At 41.5% G+C, this 20,182-nt stretch overlaps 1 protein-coding gene across 4 annotated transcripts in view; it reads left to right on the forward strand.

Annotated features, from left to right (window-relative positions):
• The window catches only part of nt5c2.L (5'-nucleotidase, cytosolic II), a 96,519-nt gene that overhangs the window by 13,375 nt on the left and 62,962 nt on the right, over positions 1-20,182 (forward strand). The window contains exons 1-2 of one of the 4 annotated variants that reach the window (XM_041568490.1): positions 18,331-18,434; positions 19,386-19,534. The exons of 1 other annotated variant lie outside the window; for it this stretch is intronic. The gene's annotated coding sequence lies outside the window, so the exon portion shown is untranslated. Of the gene's footprint in view, positions 1-17,541; positions 17,565-18,316; positions 18,435-19,385; positions 19,535-20,182 lie in introns of those variants that run through there. 2 more of the 4 variants (XM_041568491.1, XM_018241675.2) reach the window with 2 other exon arrangements.

A 20,182-nucleotide genomic window follows, 5' to 3' on the forward strand; every position in this document is an offset into this window, starting at 1 on the left:
ATACTTTTCTCCTCTCGTCTCTCCTACACTCCTCCTCTGACGAAAGAAAAAAAGCAAATGAGTTAAGCCAGTGAATCTCCAACAGCAGCTGGGAAACAGCATTATGACATCATTGGTTTAGTTTCCCGCCCTTGGTAGCCATGGAAACAGCATTATGACCTCATTTGTTTATGTTTCCTGCATTTGGTAGTCATGGAAACAGCATTATGACCTCATTTGTTTATGTTTCCTGCATTTGGTAGTCATGGAAACAGCATTATGACATCATTGGTTTAGTCTCCCTGCCCTGTGATGTCATAATGTCTGTTTTCATGGAGTATTTTCACACATATGATAATAAATTATATGATTCCCAAATGATATAATCAAAGAGATTATCATGAAAACAATTAATTTACGATGGACATTATCCCAATTACTGTGTGTCTACTGGGTTATACACTAGTATAAGAAATCCACGCAGTTCCATTTTGAATGTGATAAATCATAAAATTGACAAATAATCTTAGCTGCCACTAACTAAAATATATAAACTTAAATAGGCCAAATGTCTTCTTACGGTCGCTTAGCAAGACTATTAATCATTATTTAAACTAAGTTGTGCATTAATATGCAGAATTGCAGTTATGTATTTAGGTTGCATATTACTGAAATTTAGAAATCTATATGTGTCCCATGCTTCTGAAATAAATGCTTTTATGTCCAACAAATCACTCATCAATAGTGTGCATGAGACCTCTATTACTACTTATTGCTGGCTGAAATGTAGACAAATCCAATACCAAATAAAAAAAGAGTGTTTTACAAATCACAATATATCTATAGTGAGATATCATATATAACGATACAGGGTATATCAAATCAGGCTGTAAATGTTGGTGTCATATTTAATAATATTAGTTCATGTATAGACCTGTGCCTTTTACAGTAGAAGAGATTAGTTAAAATGACCGTTACAAAATAACTGAATGCCAATAGCTAAGCATGTGCACTTCATTGGTAAAAGGTGGGTACTTGCTAGATACCCTCATTGAAGTGTATCAATAGTTCTACATGGGCATATGACTCAAAACAATATAAAATAATCAAAAATGAGCACTGAAGGTCTTGCAGTGTCAAAAAAGTAGTGTTTTATTGCATAGTATGTACAACTGACATTTCTGTCCCCATTGGAACCTTTTTCAAGGTGAAAATACTTACATAGTTCTTACTTAAATAGCCTCCACCCACATAATATGAAAGTGCCTGTGATATCATGTGCAGATTTAAATCTTGTATGGCCGGAAACTAAGGGGCAGATTTTTTCTCATGTTTTAAATAAAAAAAAGTCTGACCAAAGTAGAGTCCACAATTTACCCTTATTTATCATTTAAAACGCATGAAAAAATCAGATCTGGAAAAACCGTGACTTTGTCGGATTGTCGCACATAAACTGCGACTTTTTAGGATTGTCATGCGTAAAATCCGAATTATTTGGATTTGACGGCCAAAAAGCCAAAATTTTTCGTAAAATCGGTGTAGAAGCCAGAAATGTTTGGATTATCGTATGAAACCCAGCGCAGACCTTAATATCTTCTAAATTTCAAATAGGACCTCAGCCATTAAATTCTACAGAACCTCGACAGGTTCGGATTCTGACTTTTTGCATCCTGGGGGTATAATAAATCTAGAAAAATTCTGGTTTTTTCCCCAGTAAAGATTCGGATTTTATAGTAAAAAAAACTCAAATTGTTTTGAGTTGTTAGCATTCGGACTTTAATAAATAACACCCTTAAGCTGGCCATAGATGTTGAGATTTTTAAAAGATCAGATCCTGATCGTGAGACCGCGATCTTCTCAGAACGATCGTACGATCGTACGAATTTACCATCAACTACAAAGACCAATTTACCAGGAAAACAAAGGGGAGCTGCCTGCTTGGCCCTGCAAACATAGAGAGATTGCACTGGGACCGACAAAGATTTTTTGACCTGGCCGATCAATTTCCCGACAGATGTCGGCCGAAAAATCGTAAGATGTACGATCGTTCGAATACCACTAACCACACGATAATTGGTCGGGCTTCCCTAAAATCGGTCGTTCGGCAAGAAGAATCGTCGCGTCTATGGGGAGCTTAAGTCTTAGTAAACGACAAAGTCAAAAGTCAAAGTAAACTTTATTGTTATCTCAGCAGTAAACGAATATACAGTGAGACGAGACGACGTGGCTCCAGCTAGTACATATCACAAAAAGGCACTTAAAAATACACAATAAATATGTAAACATGAAATGTGCAATGTGCAACAATATATATAAAAAAATACCATATTAATATAAATAAATAGGATCCTAAAAGCATTTTAAAGTGTCAGTGCCTTAAAGTGCTTACATCTGTGATTAAATAAACCCAATGAAAAATCTCTAGAAACAACCATAGCCGTGCATAACGTACCATATTATAGATACTTGCCTATTCCCTGTTCATTTACAAAACTCACATGATTATGTATAATCCAATACATTAAAACATATCTATAGTTAATAATAGATTTCTTTTTACAAAAGAGGTTAATTTTTAATAGGCTTGAATCCCTCATAATGGACAGAACCTGATCCGTTCCTAAACCAACAGTTCAACTGGAGTTTATTTGTTAAAAAACAGTTCAACTGGAGTGTAGTATTCAGTCCCCTTGGGGCCTCACATCCCAATCCATGTGTCCAAAAGGCTTCTTTTTGTAACAGTAACTGGTTTATATCTCCACCCCTATAGGGAGTCTTTACACAGTCAATTGGCATAAATGTAAATGAAGAAATGGGGTGTCTTGCATTACCCAATGTTGTGCAATAGACTGTTTGATATGTCCTGCTTCACTTTCTTTTTATCGTAATTGGGATCCAATGCCTCCCCTCTACTATATGGTGCATGCCGATCCTTGATCCTTCTGTGCACAGGGGCAGCTACTGGGTGACTTGATGGAGGGTAGTGCTGCCAATAAACACACATTTATATATATATATATATATATATATATATATATATATATATATATATATATATATATATATATATAGAAATAGTGAAGATCGCACTCGCAGGTCTTAGTGTAGCAAAAAATTTTTTATTCTGGACAGGTGCTGACGTTTCGGCTGATACAACAGCCTTTTTCAAAGTGAAAATATCACACAAAAACGGAAACTATATACACGGTGTGGCGGGAACTTAAGGGTAATTAAAACTAAAAACACCGGGGCAGAGGAAGTGACGTGTAAAGGTTAAAACACAAATTGCAATCGAAAGAACACAAAATATAAACAAAAAATAAAAATAGAATCAGGTTAAAATCAAAGCAATAGTAGCGAAAATTAATGAATACATATATAGACATCCTTAGGATATATGCTCAGACAAGACACCGTTCAGCGTGAATACGGTAACCTAGGGCGATACAGTATAGCAACATTTCTGGAAAGACTGGATCCTGTGTCGGAAATTGTTACTTTCACAAAATAAACGTATTTCTTAACTGAGGCCACTCTATAGCAAATAGAATAAGCAGCTCGGACCCGACTAGGTACAAAGTGTGTAGATACGAAGAATCAATGTGTCAGAAGAAATTTAGGAAACGAGTGGAGTATAGGTGTAGAAAGAGGAAAAGAAAAAGCTGTAAAAATGGCACAAAATGCAAAAACAGTTCAAAGTATATAAAACATAAAAAATAAAATAAAGGATAAAAAGTATCTCACCATTGTGCTGCTTTAAAGGAGGACGCAAACAAAAATCAAGGATCCGATGATAGAGGTGTTACCGCATATTGGTAGAGAGAGTATTTGACAAAAGTCCGTAGCTCGAGGTTATCCGATCACTAGTGTAGTGGCCAGTATTTATTCATTACTGAGTCCGTGAACCAGGGTGTCACATAGGTCGTAAGACGGTTGGTTCGTGGATCGAGGTAGTGTGGAGGCTGGTATTAATCCATTGTAGAGTAGGCGAAACAACAGTGTCAATCAATCAGTGACTAATTGTCCGGTGTTCAGAGGGAGATCCCTTCAGTCTGGACACGATCACTCGGAAGCATACTCACTCATGGACCGTCACATATTCTAGCAGGTGCTCGTGTTGCATTGTAGCATCTAAGGTTCGAAGGTATCACATCGGCAGAGCGGCAGCCGATCGAAAAATCAGCTGTCACTCCGCGAATGGACTACACCTCATACCCAGGGATGTGCAGTGTGCTTATCCTGCGACTTGACACGATTGCATTCGGAGGTCGACATCCACCAATGTACAGCCAGGGGGTATCGGAGAGGCTTTAGCATGGGCAGTCACCGGTTGCAGCGCCTTAAAGCAAAGTAGTGCGGATCATACCATACTCAATGGACACCTATCGGCAGGTCCGGACTGAGAATTAAAATAGGCCCTGGCATTTCAGGTACACAGAGGCCCAAACAGCCCCCACCAGCCCACTAAATACTGACTTTCTATGGCACCTTATAGCAGCCCCTCGGGCATATGCCAGAACCCACAGATTGCCAGTCCGGGCCTGCCTATCGGTCCGGCCAGTAGTGCTTCAGATAGCCAAAAAGCTGCAGCGGAATTGGCAACTCTTCTTGTGTTACAAGTATAGACTAGGCACGGATACACATGTCTATGAACAAAAATGCTTAGAGATCCACAGCAAGAGGGTCCCAAAATCAAAGATTAGTGTTGCAAAAGCGAAGATCACTCGAGCATAATCAATAGATATATTGCAAAAGCAGCAAAAAAACAAAGAAAAAATAAAGAAAAAATAAATAAATATGAAAAAATAGAAAAAATAGAAAAAATACAAAAATAGAAAAAATATAGAAACAAAAAGAGCCCCTATACCACACCCAAGGCTACCCTGATCAAAGATATTGAATTCAGAGATAGAGACAGGTTAAGTACAAATAGCCGAAAGAGTGAGAGCAGAGAGAGTGGAAATCGAAATAAATACCAAATAGTCAGGGACCAGCTGTTACGGGGACCGTATGCTGCAAGTGCAGTTTCAAAAAGACAAACATTATTTCTTACCAAATTTCTTGATACCAGCCTGCATCATAAATCCCATGATAAGGAATCCGAGGGCAGTCACTCACTACAAACACAAAGAAAACATAGAGAAGGAAGCGGGGAAACAGGCTCACTGGTGTATAAACGGAGTATAGGAAATTAGTTTGTTAAGTCCATGTGGGCTAATGGTGTTGAGTTTGTGAATCCATCTTAGTTCTCGTTGGAGCAGCATCTTCTCACGATTGCCACCCCGTACAGGCTGGGGTACATGGTCTATAAGCATACACCGTAGGCTTGCCAATGTGTGTTTGTGGTGCAGGAAGTGAGCTGCAACCGGAGTGTCCGCCTTCCCTGAAGACAGTGCTGTTCTGATCGCGGAGCGGTGGTTGGCCATCCGTTCACGGAATGTGGTGATAGTCTTTCCAACATAAAGCAGTCCGCACGGACATTTAATAAAATAGATGAGGAACTTAGATGTGCATGTTAGTTTGTAGTTGATCATGATAGGTTTACCCGAGTGGGGATGATTGAATACAGAGCCCGTGATGAGATGATTGCAGGTGATACAGGATGGACATCGAAAGCAGCCCTTCTTATCCGTATTAAGCCATGTTGTTGTGGTGCTTTGTTGGTAGCAATGGTGAGGGTCAGTCTTTACAAGTATATCGCTCAGGTTCCTCCCTCTACGGAACGCTATTCTTGGTCTGTTTCGAAAAATGGGAGGGAGTGTAGTGTCCCTTTCAAGTACAGTCCAATGTTCCTGTACAGCTCGTGTAAGGGATTTAACTTCGGGAGTATACGTAGCCAAAAAGACTAGAGGCTCTTTCCCTTTAGGTTTCGGTGTGATGGTCGATCTCTGGAGTAAATCACGTTGGGTATGTAATAAGGCCCTTTCTTTGCAGGCGAGAAGCTCATGTAGTGGGTATCCTCTCTGGGTTAGTCTCAGTATTAGGTCATCCAGCTGTATATACAGTTGTGCTAGATCAGAGTTGTTCCTAACCATGCGTATCATTTGCGAGTAGGGGACACTCCTCTTAATGTGAGGAGGATGACAGGAGGTGTGATGTAGCAAGGTATTACGGTCTGTCGATTTCCTATACGTAGTGGTGTTGAAGTCATTATCACTCAGGGACACAGGCAAGTCCAAAAAAGCAATTTGTTTGTTGTCGATCGTGGCCGTGAACCGTATAGTTGTTGGTAAGGCATTCAGTTCATTGATCATGGTGGTAAACTGCTCAGTGGAGCCAGTCCATAGAAGGAACAAATCGTCAATGAAACGATACAGTTTGTGGATATAGGAACCGTATTTGGGTAGAATGAATGTTTCCTCAAAATTTGCCATGTACAAGTTCGCAAACGATGGCGCGACATTTGACCCCATGCTGGTCCCGCTTATCTGTAAGAAATAAGACAACTCAAATTTGAAGTAATTACAAGTCAGACAAAGTCGAAGTAATTGTAATAAAAATTCAATCGGTGGTCTCGTATGTTCAGGGTGCCTTATTAAGAAGTCTTTAACATTGCATATGCCCTCGTCTGTAGGTATAACCGTGTATAGGGATGACACGTCCATAGTAGCCAACTTGGTTCCACTCGGAAATGGTGATGCTGCGTGTAATTTGATGAGAAAGTCACTTGAATCCTGAATGTATGTGGGTACAGTCCACACAATGGGTTGCAAAAAATGATCAACGTAGATGGCTAGCGGCTGCAAAAGTGAATCCCTAGCACTCACTATGGGCCGACCAGGGGGGTTTGACAAACCCTTGTGTATCTTGGGGAGGGTATACAGGATAGGGCAGACGGGAAAATCCTGTATCAGGAAATCTCGAGTGCCTTCTGTCAGGATGCCACTGGAGTGCCCTGCTTGTATAATCGCATCAACTTGACGTTTAAAATTAGAGGTTGGGTCACCAGGTAGTTGTTGATACACATCAGTGTCCGATAATTGACGAATGATTTCAATACGATAATCGTTGTAATCTTGTATGACCACCGCTCCCCCTTTGTCCGCTGGTCTTATGATAATGTTGGGGTTCTTAGATAAATTGACGAGTGCTTCTTTTTCAGCTTTAGATAAGTTGGAGTATATCTGCCGTGTTGGCTTTAATTTATAAGTTTCGTCAATTAAAAGTCTTGTATAGGCTTCAATGGCTTTCGGTGTATTGATAGGCTCGAACCGGCTTGGTCTTTTAAACACAGGAGGTTGTGCACTTGAGTTTCTAAAGTACTCTTTAAGTTTCAGGGATCTTTGAAATCGATGTATATCCGTCATGATCTCCAACGACTGTGTATGGTTAGTGGGGACAAAAGATAAGCCCTTGGAGAGTAGGCACATTTCAGCCGGTGACAATGGGTGAGTGCTAAGATTGAAAACTACTTCCTCGGGGGTCTGTATTGTCTTGTGGAACGGGTGCTGCCTGCCACCCCTTCTTTTGTGCGGGCGTCCCGATCGGGTTGGGGGCCTAGGCCTAAAAAAGGGGAGGAGCTTGAGAGCGGGGTGGTATGTGAAGACTGCCCGTCAGTCATAGACGTCTGCCGCCCCCGGCGACCTCTGTTGTAGCCACGTCCGCGTGTGGGGGTGGGAGTGTCAACATCAGATGAGTTGCTGGTATAAGGCGAAGAATCTACCCCAGTAGCAAGATAGTGACCCCTCTGTCTCGATGTTCTGTTGTAATTCACATCACCACCTGTCAACCACCTGTAGACCTTCCTATTCTAATAGTCTGCATTCACGACAGTGACCTTGTGTTGTTTAAATTTATGTAGCTCAGACGTGTATCTTGTGAGCTGTTGTTGAAGCTTGTCGAGCCAGTTGGTGTCGTTATCCAGTCTTAGAGTGGAGAGATGTGCCCCTTCAAACGCAGAAATCTCATTGCGTGTAGCTGTTAAATTCTTAGAAACCTCCTCAATAACTAATAGCATCAAGTCCATAGAACACTTGTTGAGGATCTGACACCAGCGTTTGGTGGGAATATTACGGACACGAAATCCCCTAGGGATATGTTGTTTCTTATAAAAATCTGACAGATAAATCAGATAAAATAAATGTAGTTTCAGGTCTGTTTCTCGTTCTCGTAACCGTAATAGTTCATGAAAAAGATCCGTATGCGATGCTGTAGGTGTAACGGTGTTGGCTGTTTCAGTGAATAGTATGTCGGCTGCTTCAGCGTCTGAAAACTGGTAGCCGGTGAGGGGGATGTCAATAATGTCTCTGCCGTCGGCGCTAGCCATACCGGTAATTCATCCGTAGGTAACAGAAGTTGGAGATAGTAGTAACACACACGGGTGCCAGGTTAATGTGGGATAATGTAGAGCAGGAAAACCGGCACTCACGAAACCGCGGTCAAAAGTGCCTGGGTGCAGTCCTAGATAGAAATCATCAGATGTAGAAATAGTGAAGATCGCACTCGCAGGTCTTAGTGTAGCAACAAATGTTTTATTCTGGACAGGTGCTGACGTTTCGGCTGATACAACAGCCTTTTTCAAAGTGAAAATATCGAACAAAAACGGAAACTATATACACGGTGTGGCGGGAACTTAAGGGTAATTAAAACTAAAAACACCGGGGCAGAGGAAGTGACGTGTAAAGGTTAAAACACAAATTGCAATCGAAAGAACACAAAATATAAACAAAAAATAAAAATAGAATCAGGTTAAAATCAAAGCAATAGTAGCGAAAATTAATGAATACATATATAGACATCCTTAGGATATATGCTCAGACAAGACACTGTTCAGCGTGAATACGGTAACCTAGGGCGATACAGTATAGCAACATTTCTGGAAAGACTGGATCCTGTGTCGGAAATTGTTACTTTCACAAAATAAACGTATTTCTTAACTGAGGCCACTCTATAGCAAATAGAATAAGCAGCTCGGACCCGACTAGGTACAAAGTGTGTAGATACAAAGAATCAATGTGTCAGAAGAAATTTAGGAAACGAGTGGAGTATAGGTGTAGAAAGAGGAAAAGAAAAAGCTGTAAAAATGGCACAAAATGCAAAAACAGTTCAAAGTATATAAAACATAAAAATAAAATAAAGGATAAAAAGTATTTTTCTTTATTTTTTCTTTGTTTTTTGCTGCTTTTGCAATATATCTATTGATTATGCTCGAGTGATCTTCGCTTTTGCAACACTAATCTTTGATTTTGGGACCCTCTTGCTGTGGATCTCTAAGCATTTTTGTTCATAGACATGTGTATCCGTGCCTAGTCTATACTTGTAACCACAAAAAGAGTTGCCAATTCCGCTGCAGCTTTTTGGCTATCTGAAGCACTACTGGCCGGAACCGATAGGTTGTCCATTGAGTATGGTATGATCCGCACTACTTTGCTTTAAGGCGCTGCAACCGGTGAACTGCCATGCTAAAGCCTCTCCGATACCCCCTGGCTGTACATTGGTGGATGGTCGACCTCCGAATGCAATCGTGTCAAGTCGGCAGGATAAGCACACTGCACATCCCTGGGTATGAGGTGTTGTCCATTCGCGGAGTGACAGCTGATTTTTCGATCGCTGCCGCTCTGCGATGTGATACCTTCGAACCTTAGATGCTACAATGCAACACGAGCACCTGCTAGAATATGTGACGGTCCATGAGTGAGTATGCTTCCGAGTGATCGTGTCCAGACTGAAGGGATCTCCCTCTGAACACCGGACAATTAGTCACTGATTGATTGACACTGTTGTTTCGCCTACTCTACAATGGATTAATACCAGCCTCCACACTACCTCGATCCACGAACCAACCGTCTTACGACCTATGTGACACCCTGGTTCACGGACTCAGTAATGAATAAATACTGGCCACTACACTAGTGATCGGATAACCTCGAGCTACGGACTTTTGTCAAATACTCTCTCTACCAATATGCGGTAACACCTCTATCATCGGATCCTTGATTTTTGTTTGCGTCCTCCTTTAAAGCAGCACAATGGTGAGATACTTTTTATCCTTTATTTTATTTTTTATGTTTTATATACTTTGAACTGTTTTTGCATTTTGTGCCATTTTTACAGCTTTTTCTTTTCCTCTTTCTTCACCTATACTCCACTCGTTTCCTAAATTTCTTCTGACACATTGATTCTTCGTATCTACACACTTTGTACCTAGTCGGGTCCGAGCTGCTTATTCTATTTGCTATAGAGTGGCCTCAGTTAAGAAATACGTTTATTTTGTGAAAGTAACAATTTCCGACACAGGATCCAGTCTTTCCAGAAATGTTGCTATACTGTATCGCCCTAGGTTACCGTATTCACGCTGAACGGTGTCTTGTCTGAGCATATATCCTAAGGATGTCTATATATGTATTCATTAATTTTCGCTACTATTGCTTTGATTTTAACCTGATTCTATTTTTATTTTTTGTTTATATTTTGTGTTCTTTCGATTGCAATTTGTGTTTTAACCTTTACACGTCACTTCCTCTGCCCCGGTGTTTTTAGTTTTAATTACCCTTAAGTTCCCGCCACACCGTGTATATAGTTTCCGTTTTTGTGTGATATTTTCACTTTGAAAAAGGCTGTTGTATCAGCCGAAACGTCAGCACCTGTCCAGAATAAAAAATTTTTTGCTACACTAAGACCTGCGAGTGCGATCTTCACTATTTCTACATCTGATGATTTCTATCTAGGACTGCACCCAGGCACTTTTGACCGCGGTTTCGTGAGTGCCGGTTTTCCTGCTCTATATAATATATATATATATATATATATATATATATATATATATATATATATATATATATATATATATGGACACCACCGCGTGCTGAGAAGTGATGGATGCCAGCAAGTAAGAGGGAGGTTAAGGGTCGTTACGTGATATTGAGCGCAACCGAGCGTTTCAAGGTTGGACACTCCTGATGTAAACTGTACGTAAACAAGCCCGAATAATAAGCACATCAAGTTCGCACAAACCCTCTTTATTTCTTTTTTTTCACATAAATATCCATTGTAATTTACAAGATCACATGAAATAAATCTATAGGGGTCCCCAACCTTTTACTCGTGACCCACATTCACTTGTAAAGGAGTTGTGGAGCAACACTAGAATAAAAAATTCTTGGATACCAAATAACGACTGTGATTGGCCAGTGGTAGCCCCTATGTGTACTGGCAGCCTATAGAAGGCTCTGCTTGGCAGTACTCTTGGTTTTTATGCAACAACAATAAGCATTTGTTTTGAGGCCAATGGGAGCAAAATACAACTACTTGGTGAGCAACATGTTGCTCACAAGCCACTGTGTTTTTTAGCGTCCTAATCTTTAGTTAGGTGTAATCCCTCCCCCAACTCCACCTATTTTTTATCATTACAGGGTCATATGCCCCATCCGTCCCACCCCTAGCGAGCATCAACCAACCACAAATCAGAGGGGGCTGGCTCATGTTTATTATGAACAGCCCAATCGGTGTTACCGACATATACCCACCCTCTGCGTGCTCCAATTGGCTGGGGCAGGACGTATTTCAGAATTTGATCCAATAGTAACAGACGTGGTGGAATTGGGGCGTGGGCCACATGTTTACTTTGTAGGAGGAGATTGTGTCACTCAGTAAGACAGGCCAGTGACGTTTTTACAGACGGGAGCTGTGGTGTTCGTTTGTGTCAGAGGTTTGCAGTTGTTGTCTGTCCCTGAGCAGTGCATATACGTAGTGAGTCAGCTAGTGCAGTTTGTTGTCTCCTGGTCAGAAGCGGAAGGTGAGTAAGGGGGCTCCGTGCACTCGGGATAACAGGGGTTAATTCAGAGGGGAGGGGGAGTTACTTGCACCGTCTCTTTGTTAGTAACAAATGCTTTTAAATGCTTTTCTTGCAGTACAGGGCTAACCGGGCTGTGTGACAGTGAGGGAGGGATTATCCCAATACACCAGCGCTGTACTCATGTAACATGTCATGTGTCATCAAGTGCAGTTGTGTGAAGGGTTCAGGTTTGGTAGAAAGAGATTAGCGCTGCACCTTGTGTCGGTGATGGGAGCGCTGTCTGTCTGGGCCCGGCTGTAATGAGGGAATTCTGTGTGGCACTGGCACTGCTGTAATCAGGTCCGGACTGAGAATTATAATAGGCCCTGGCATTTCAGCTACACAGAGGCCCAATCAGCCCACATAGAGGCCCAAACAGCCTCCACCAGCCCACTAAATACTGACTTTCTATGACACCTTATAGCAGCCCCTCTGGCATTTGCCAGAACCCACAGATTGCCACAGGCAGAGGAACAGTTCTCTCCAGAGGGCAGTTGGGACTGACAGTGGCACAGGAAAGGCTTGTAGTGCTATACAGGACTGTACGGATTGTCAGTGTTACAGGGAGATGTAATGCGACAGAGGGCAAGCCAGGATTGCTAGTGGCACAGGGAAAGGAACAATACTATACAATGGGCAGCTAGGATTGCTAGTGGCACAGGGAGAGGAACAGTGCTATACATAGGGCAACTAAGATTGTTGGTGGCACAGGGAGAGGAACAGTGCTATACATAGGGCAACTAAGATTGTTGGTGGCACAGGGAGAGGAACAGTGCTATACAATAGGGCAACTAAGATTGTTGGTGGCACAGGGAGAAGAACAGTGCCTATACATAGGGAAGCCAGGATTGCTAGTGGCACAGGGAGAGGAACAGTGCTATACAGAGGGCAACTAAGATTGTTGGTGGCCACAAGGAGAGGAACCGTGCTATACAGGTAGTGTTGCAACCTAACCAGTATTTGTAAAAATGATTGTTGATCCCAATTTTATTAATTGTTAAAAAAGATAAATATATAGTATGGCCTGTATTTTTTCCAGATAAGGTGGCAACCAGATATACAGGGGCAACTAAGATTGGCAGTGGCACAGGGAAGGCCTGTAGTGCTTATACACTGGGCAGCTAGGATTGGCCTTGTGGCCTGGAGAGGAATAGTGCTATACAAAGGCAGCTAAGATTGGAAGTGGCAGAAGGAGAGATCAGTGCTATGGAGAGGGCACTAGGTCTTAGCAGTGGCACAGGGAGGAGTGCCGGTGGTATTCAGAGGGCAGCAAGGTTCAGCAATGTCACAAGGAATGGGGCAGTGTTGTACAGAGGGAAGTCACCTGGAGTGGTAAAGATAGAAGCACAGTGCTATACAGGGAGCAACAGTGATAGGAGCAGATCTATATGAATCATAAGTAGCATTGGAGCACAGAGAGAAGAAGTGCAATACTGAGGGCTTTGGCAGTGGCACAGGGAGAAGCAATTTGAGGTTAGGCCCAATTACCTACTCAAAAAAAACTGTAACCTTATTTCTGTTATACGGTCAGCTCTGTCACTGTTACATTTTGCATCTAATGGTGTTCATTATCCTTATTGTGTTGAAAATCTTTGCCTGGGGCATGCTCATAATAGCAACAATGCACCAAACCATCAATTATAGTCTACTCTATGGCACTGATATACATGCTTGGGCAATAAAAATAGTTGTAATTTATCCAACTTCTGGGGTACAATGGGGTAACTGCAGAATACAAGTGCAAGTAAGTTGCAATAATAACACAATCATTTAGATTTACCATATGATAGGGATACCCAGTTGCTAGCCTTCCAATGGGTCTTTATTTCCCTTATTCTGTCCAGGAGCACCTTACATTTATTAATACAGCTTGTGATAAATTGGTGAATAAAGAAATAAGTGGAAATGTTGCGGGCGCTGCTGTATGGCCAGTAAATATGCTAGATGCAGGAATGTACTTAGTTGTCTGTTTGCCTGGGTATAAAGAGAGAAGAAGATATGGCTTAAATAATATAAGGGGAGCACAACAAGTCATACTGACTAAGATATTTGGATGGAAGACTAAAGCTGGCCATAGACGCAAAGATCTCATCGTACGATTTTCGAAACGTTTGTGGAGAGTCCCGACATTTTTCGTCCGGCGGGGGATCGTCGTTTTGGTCGATCGGACAGGTTAGAAAATTTCGGTCGGCTGCCGATAATATCTCTGCGTGTATTGCCGATCGTTACGATTTTCAGTGGGAGACTGTCACTAGCTTTGTCTATCGTCAGCGATTGCCGTCAGGGGCAGAACATCGGCTGATCTGTTCTTTAACTACTATTATTTGGTCGGAATGGTAAGACTTTGATCTGAATGGTTAGTGGCAGGTCGGGAGATGGGAAAGTCCGATCGTACATTGATTTGCTTAAGATCTAAGACAGGCAAGCGGGACTTTGTAGCATGTTTGCTCAGGGCTGATTAATAATGTGCAGAATTTGCAGCGAGACAAGTGAAGAGCATGGAGCAAAGGTTTGTCAGGTCTTTTTCAGTGACAGCAAAGCAGTGGGCGAGATCTGGCAGTTTTTTGTGGTGTAAAGAGCTGGGCAGGGCTTGATTTTCATATGCGGTGGGGTAAGAGTATAAAACTGTAAAAGTGAGATCAATGTTTGTGTTATGAATTGACAAGTGAAATTTTGAGGGAAAAGGATAATTATGTTGCTGATAATTGGCAGAAGTTAGGACAGCATAGCATTAAATAGAGGTAGGGGATAGGCTTAGTCATGGATAATTCCAAAAAATATAGAGTACATTTACATTTGACATCTCTTTATTGATGTTTATATATAAATATATATATATATATGTGTGTGTGTATATATATATATATAGATATATAGTAATTAGGTGTATCCCCTCAACCTCAGCTTCGCTTCTCTACTTCAAAATAAATCTCATTATACCGTATAGGCTTTCAAGGGCCTAGGGCGGCAGTTTTAGGGGGTGGCCCTTGCGTGCCTATATGGTAGATAAAATGTTTAAAAAAGCCTCCACTGCTGTAGGTTGAGGGGTTACAGGTTAATCTGTGGCAGACGGAGGTGATGTAATACACACGTGAATAATGTCGCTTCTGTGCATGTGCATTACGTTATTTTCATACTGCGAAACCAAAAAACTGCATTGTTCCATTTCAGGATGTGCCATTAACCTACTTTGCTCCTGCTGCTTTGTAAAAAATACATATGCCTAGAATTCTTTCAGCTTCAAGCAAAGGGGGTTTGTATTCAAAATAATCTCTTGTGTATATACAGTAGAACCCCATTTTTCCAGAAAAAAATTATGTAAAATCCGGAAAAATCAGGGAAATGTGTTAAAGTAACTTTTTCTTCAAGTACTGAAAGGATATAAGCACAGGAGTCCATTTTACTTTGAGATACAATATTTACTGTATTAATAACAAGGGTTAAGCATTGCAGCATTAATATTACACTATGGGGGCATGTGCAAAGCCTCTCTGTCAGTCAAATATACAACCTAAAGCAATAAGTGATACAGGACTGTATAAGGGGCAGACTAATTGGAATTGACCATTTACATGCAGAACCATGGCAAAATATACATCTGGTTAGTATTTTAATCCTCTTTATTTCACAAATAATAACATTCATAGAGGCAAAAATCAGTTTTTGGGTACAGCATGACAAAATGTTGATGTAAAATCTGGGAAAACATTACTTAAAATCAGGGAAATGCACCTATTGAAATGCATTATAAATTGGTGGGACCACAAATAAAAAATGTAAAATGCGGAAAAACGTAAAATCAGGGGAGTTAAATCGAGGTTTCACTGTACAGTAATTCTTTAGCGCTTGTTCAAAAGTAGCCACTGGATAATCAGTATAGAATAGGATGAACCGGCATTTATTTAAAGAGAAAAAATGCCTTTATTTAACTTCAGGGTATTTCCACTATTTCACTATTTCCACACCGCAAGATTTCAGGCAAGCGTAGGCACTGTATCCAGCTGATAAAGGAACTAGGCTGAGCTTGATATCTAGCCGAGGCTTTCAGAAACCTTTCTATGTGACCTGCCCCAAGAAGTTGAATAAACTCCTAGTACATGTAGAGCCAGAAAGAACCTTTTAATCCAGAATGTGGGTCACCCCATGGAAAACACTTTATATTGAACAATCAGACTTAATTGGAGGAATATGCCTTCATTTCACATTTTCCCACAGTAATGTTGGACCCCATGTTTGCAGCGTGGGAAAGCTGTCAGCAGGTGCCATGATAGCCATGAAGCAATTTGATGTGATGTCTTAAAGGGGTAGTTCACCTTTAAATTATGTAGTATGATGTAGAAGTGATTTGTTTATTTATTTTTTGTGTTTTTTTGGTTATTAACCTTTTTGTTCAACAGCTCTCCAGTTTGGAATTTCCGCAGTTATTTAGTTGTTAGGGTCCTTCTAACCCTAGCAACCAGGCATTGGTTTGAATGAGAGGCTGGAATAGGAGAGGAGCGGAATAGGAGGATACATGAACAAAAGTAATACATTGTAGCCTTACAGAACAATAGTTTTTTGGCTGCTTGAGAGCTGGTCAGAGGCTGAAGAGGAAGGCAAATAATGAAAAACTATTGAAAATAAATAATGAAGACCAATTGTAAAGTTGCTACAAATAAGACAGGAAAGACTGAAAGGTGAACCACATACAGTGTTTTAATACAATGTTACTATAGCTCCAAAACGAGCAAATTTATAAACTGAAAAATAAATCCATAAAGTGAAATTAGAGAGGGATTAAATATAACTTCCAATGGTATGTAAACTGATCTTTAGAAACATGTGAACCCCTCAATAAAGTAGTTAAGGCATAGGATCTTTATCCTAAAAAGATTATTCCAAATTACAGGAAACTCTCCTAGACGACCTTTTAATCAAATAATTAAAACATTTTAGTTAATATTTCATTTTTCTCTATTTATTAAAAGAGCTTGTACTTTTAATAAGATTAACTAATCATACTGGAGGCAGAACTAGCCTATTGGGCTAATTTAATGTCAACTGATTTTAGTTGTTAAAGGGATTCTGTCATCGGAAAACATGTTTTTTTCAAAATGCATCAGTTAATAGTGCCTCAGCAGAATTCCCTGAAATCCATTTCTCCAAAAGGCAAACTTTTTTTATATTCAATTTTGAAATCTGACATGGGGCTAGACATATTGTCAGTTTCCATAGCTGTAATGAAGAAATCTCTCTGTTTGTTTACTATAGAAGCTGCAATATTAGCTTGTTTGACATCCCTCCTGCCCAGGGAGAGGAAAAGGGAGAAGGGATAAAGGGCTCCCCTCTACTATATGGTGCATGCCGATCCTTGATCCTTCTGTGCACAGGGGCAGCTACTGGGTGACTTGATGGAGGGTAGTGCTGCCAATGAACACACATATATATATATATATATATATATATATAAGTTCTTCCTGAGGACGGCTAGAGTTGTAGCCGAAACGTCGGATCAATAAATCACAGCCTTTGCGGCTTACTTTTGAAGTCCTGTGAGTGCGGTTTTTTTGTTACAATATAATACTATTCGTTTACCAGCACCTGGGCAGTTATTTACAAGGAAGGTGTGCACCTCTTTGGACTCACACTCTCTCTCTCTCTCTCTCTCTCTCTCTCTCTCTCTCTCTCTCTCTCTCTCTCTATATATATATATATGGACACCACTGCGTGCTGAGAAGTGATGGATGCCAGCAAGTAAGAGGGAGGTTAAGGGTCGTTACGTGATATTGAGCGCAACCGAGCGTTTCAAGGTTGGACACTCCTGATGTAAAGTGTACGTAAACAAGCCCGAATAATAAGCACATCAAGTTCAAACAAAACCTCTTTATTTCTTTTTTTTTCACATAAATATCCATTGTAATTTACAAGATCACTTGAAATAAATCTATAGGGGTCCCCAACCTTTTACTCGTGACCCATATTCACTTGTAAAAGCAGTTGCGGAGCAACGCTAGAATAAAAAATTCTTGGGATGCCAAATAAGGGCTGTGATTGGCCAGTGGTAGCCCCTATGTGGACTGGCAGCCTATAGAAGGCTCTGCTTGGCAGTACACTCTGTTTTTATGCAACAACAATAAGCATTTGTTTTGAGGCCAATGGGAGCAAAATACAAGTTGGTGAGCAACATGTTGCTCACAAGCCACTGGTTGAGGATCACTGGTTTACACCCTCCCAATCCTCAGTAAGCAGGCATTTTAGCGTCCTCCTCCTTAGTGAGGTGTAATCCCTCCCCCAACTCCACCTATATTTTTATCATTACAGGGTCATCTGCCGCCTCCGTCCCACCCCTAGCAAGCGTCAACCATCCACAAATCAGAGGGGGCTGGCTCATGTTTATTATAAACAGCCCAATCGGTGTTACCGACAAATACCCACCCTCTGCGTGCTCCAATTGGCTGGAGCGGGAAGTATTGCAGAATTTAATCCAATAATAATAGAAGTGGTGGAATTGGGGCGTGGGCCACATGTTTACTTTGTAGGAGGAGATTGTGTCACTCAGTAAGGCAGGCCAGTGACGTTTTTACAGACGGGAGCTGTGGTGTTCGTTTGTGTCAGAGGTTTGCAGTTGTTGTCTGTCCCTGAGCAGTGCATATACGTAGTGAGCCAGCTAGTGCAGTTTGTTGTCTCCTGTCAGAAGCGGAAGGTAAGGGGGGCTCCGTGCACTCGGGATAACAGGGGTTAATTCAGAGGGGAGGGGGAGTTACTTGCACCGTCTCTTTGTTAGTAACAAATGCTTTTATTGCTACAGCAGCAGAGGCTTGCAGAACAGGGCTACCCGGGCTGTGTGACAGTGAGGGAGGGATCCCAATACACCAGCGCTGTACTCATGTAACATGTCGTGTGTCATCAAGTGCAGTTGGGTGAAGGGTTCATGTTTGGTAGAAAGAGATTAGCGCTGCACCTTGTGTCGGTGATGGGAGCGCTGTCTGTCTGGGCCCGGCTGTAATGAGGGAATTCTGTGTGGCACTGGCACTGCTGTAATCAGGTCCGGACTGAGAATTAAAATAGGCCCTGGCATTTCAGCTACACAGAGGCCCAATCAGCCCACATAGAGGCCCAAATAGCCCTCACCAGCCCACTAAATACTGACTTTATATGGCACCTTATAGCAGCCCCTCTGGCATTTGCCAGAACCCACAGATTGCCACAGGCAGAGGAACAGTTCTCTCCAGAGGGCAGTTGGGACTGACAGTGGCACAGGAAAGGCTGTAGTGCTATACAGGACTGTACGGATTGTCAGTGTTACAGGGAGATGTAATGCGACAGAGGGCAGCCAGGATTGCTAGTGGCACAGGGAAAGGAACAATACTATACAATGGGCAGCTAGGATTGCTAGTGGCACAGGGAGAGAAACAGTGCTATACATAGGGAAATTAAGATTGCTTGTGGCACAGGGAGAAGAACAGTGCTATACAGAGGGCAAATAGGATTGCTAGTGGCCAGGCCCGGACTGGGAATCTGTGGGAACGGGCAATTGCACGAAGGGCCGCTGCATTTACAGTTAAAATGGGCTGCTTCTTGTTTGTGAAGAACTGTAGTGATTATCGCGGGCTGGTAGAGACTCCACGCTGTCCCTGTGCTTCTCCCTACACAGACGTACTAAGCAGCCCCTTCGTTCCTCCCTCCTCCTATGACTGGCCGTGACACCACGCCCCCGCATTTTTCCAGCAGACGGGTTGAGAAGCTAATCAGCAAACGAGAGTTTGTGTCCTCGTTCTTTGGAATAAGAAGCTCCGGGGAGAGGTAGAGGGTGTGAGAGAGAGGGGGGGGGATGTGTGTGTCATTAAATCTAGCTTATTATTGGAAGCTGTTATATTGATTTAATATAACTAAAGTATATATAAGAACATGGTTTTAAGACAAGATGAGCTGTGCTGTCTGTGCCTAAAAGGGGTGCAGTGTTTTCTAAAGATTTCCATACATGCAAGGATATATTTTAGCCATTTGATCAAATTTGGCTTGAGCACCCACATATCGCTGCATCTGTGGGTGATTCATAAAGCAGCTTGTACAGACTTTTCTGAATTCCCACCAGATCTCAGTCAGTTTTTCAAGAAAGTACAACCTAATCTACTGGCACCTCTTCTTCTCAACATGTACAGGAGGCATTGACAGATCTTCCTACTTTCAATTCCTCTTGTTTGGGCCATCGGGCAAATAGGCAGATCTAACGCTATTTGCATTCCTTCTATTGACTGCAACTCTTTGCGATTTTCTTAATCTTCTGCTGTGCATTTTCCTGGGTGTTTCACCAAATGAATTACCATTCAGATCTACATAAGTAACTTCTGTACATTGCAGAGTTTCCGCTATAGTTATATATTGCTTTAGATTAGAATCATGTAAAGTAGTTCCCCAACAACTGGAGTAATGCTGTATGGACATATGTTT

This window comes from Xenopus laevis, chromosome 7L, assembly GCF_017654675.1.
Source record: "Xenopus laevis strain J_2021 chromosome 7L, Xenopus_laevis_v10.1, whole genome shotgun sequence".
Taxonomy (NCBI): Eukaryota; Metazoa; Chordata; class Amphibia; order Anura; family Pipidae; genus Xenopus; species Xenopus laevis.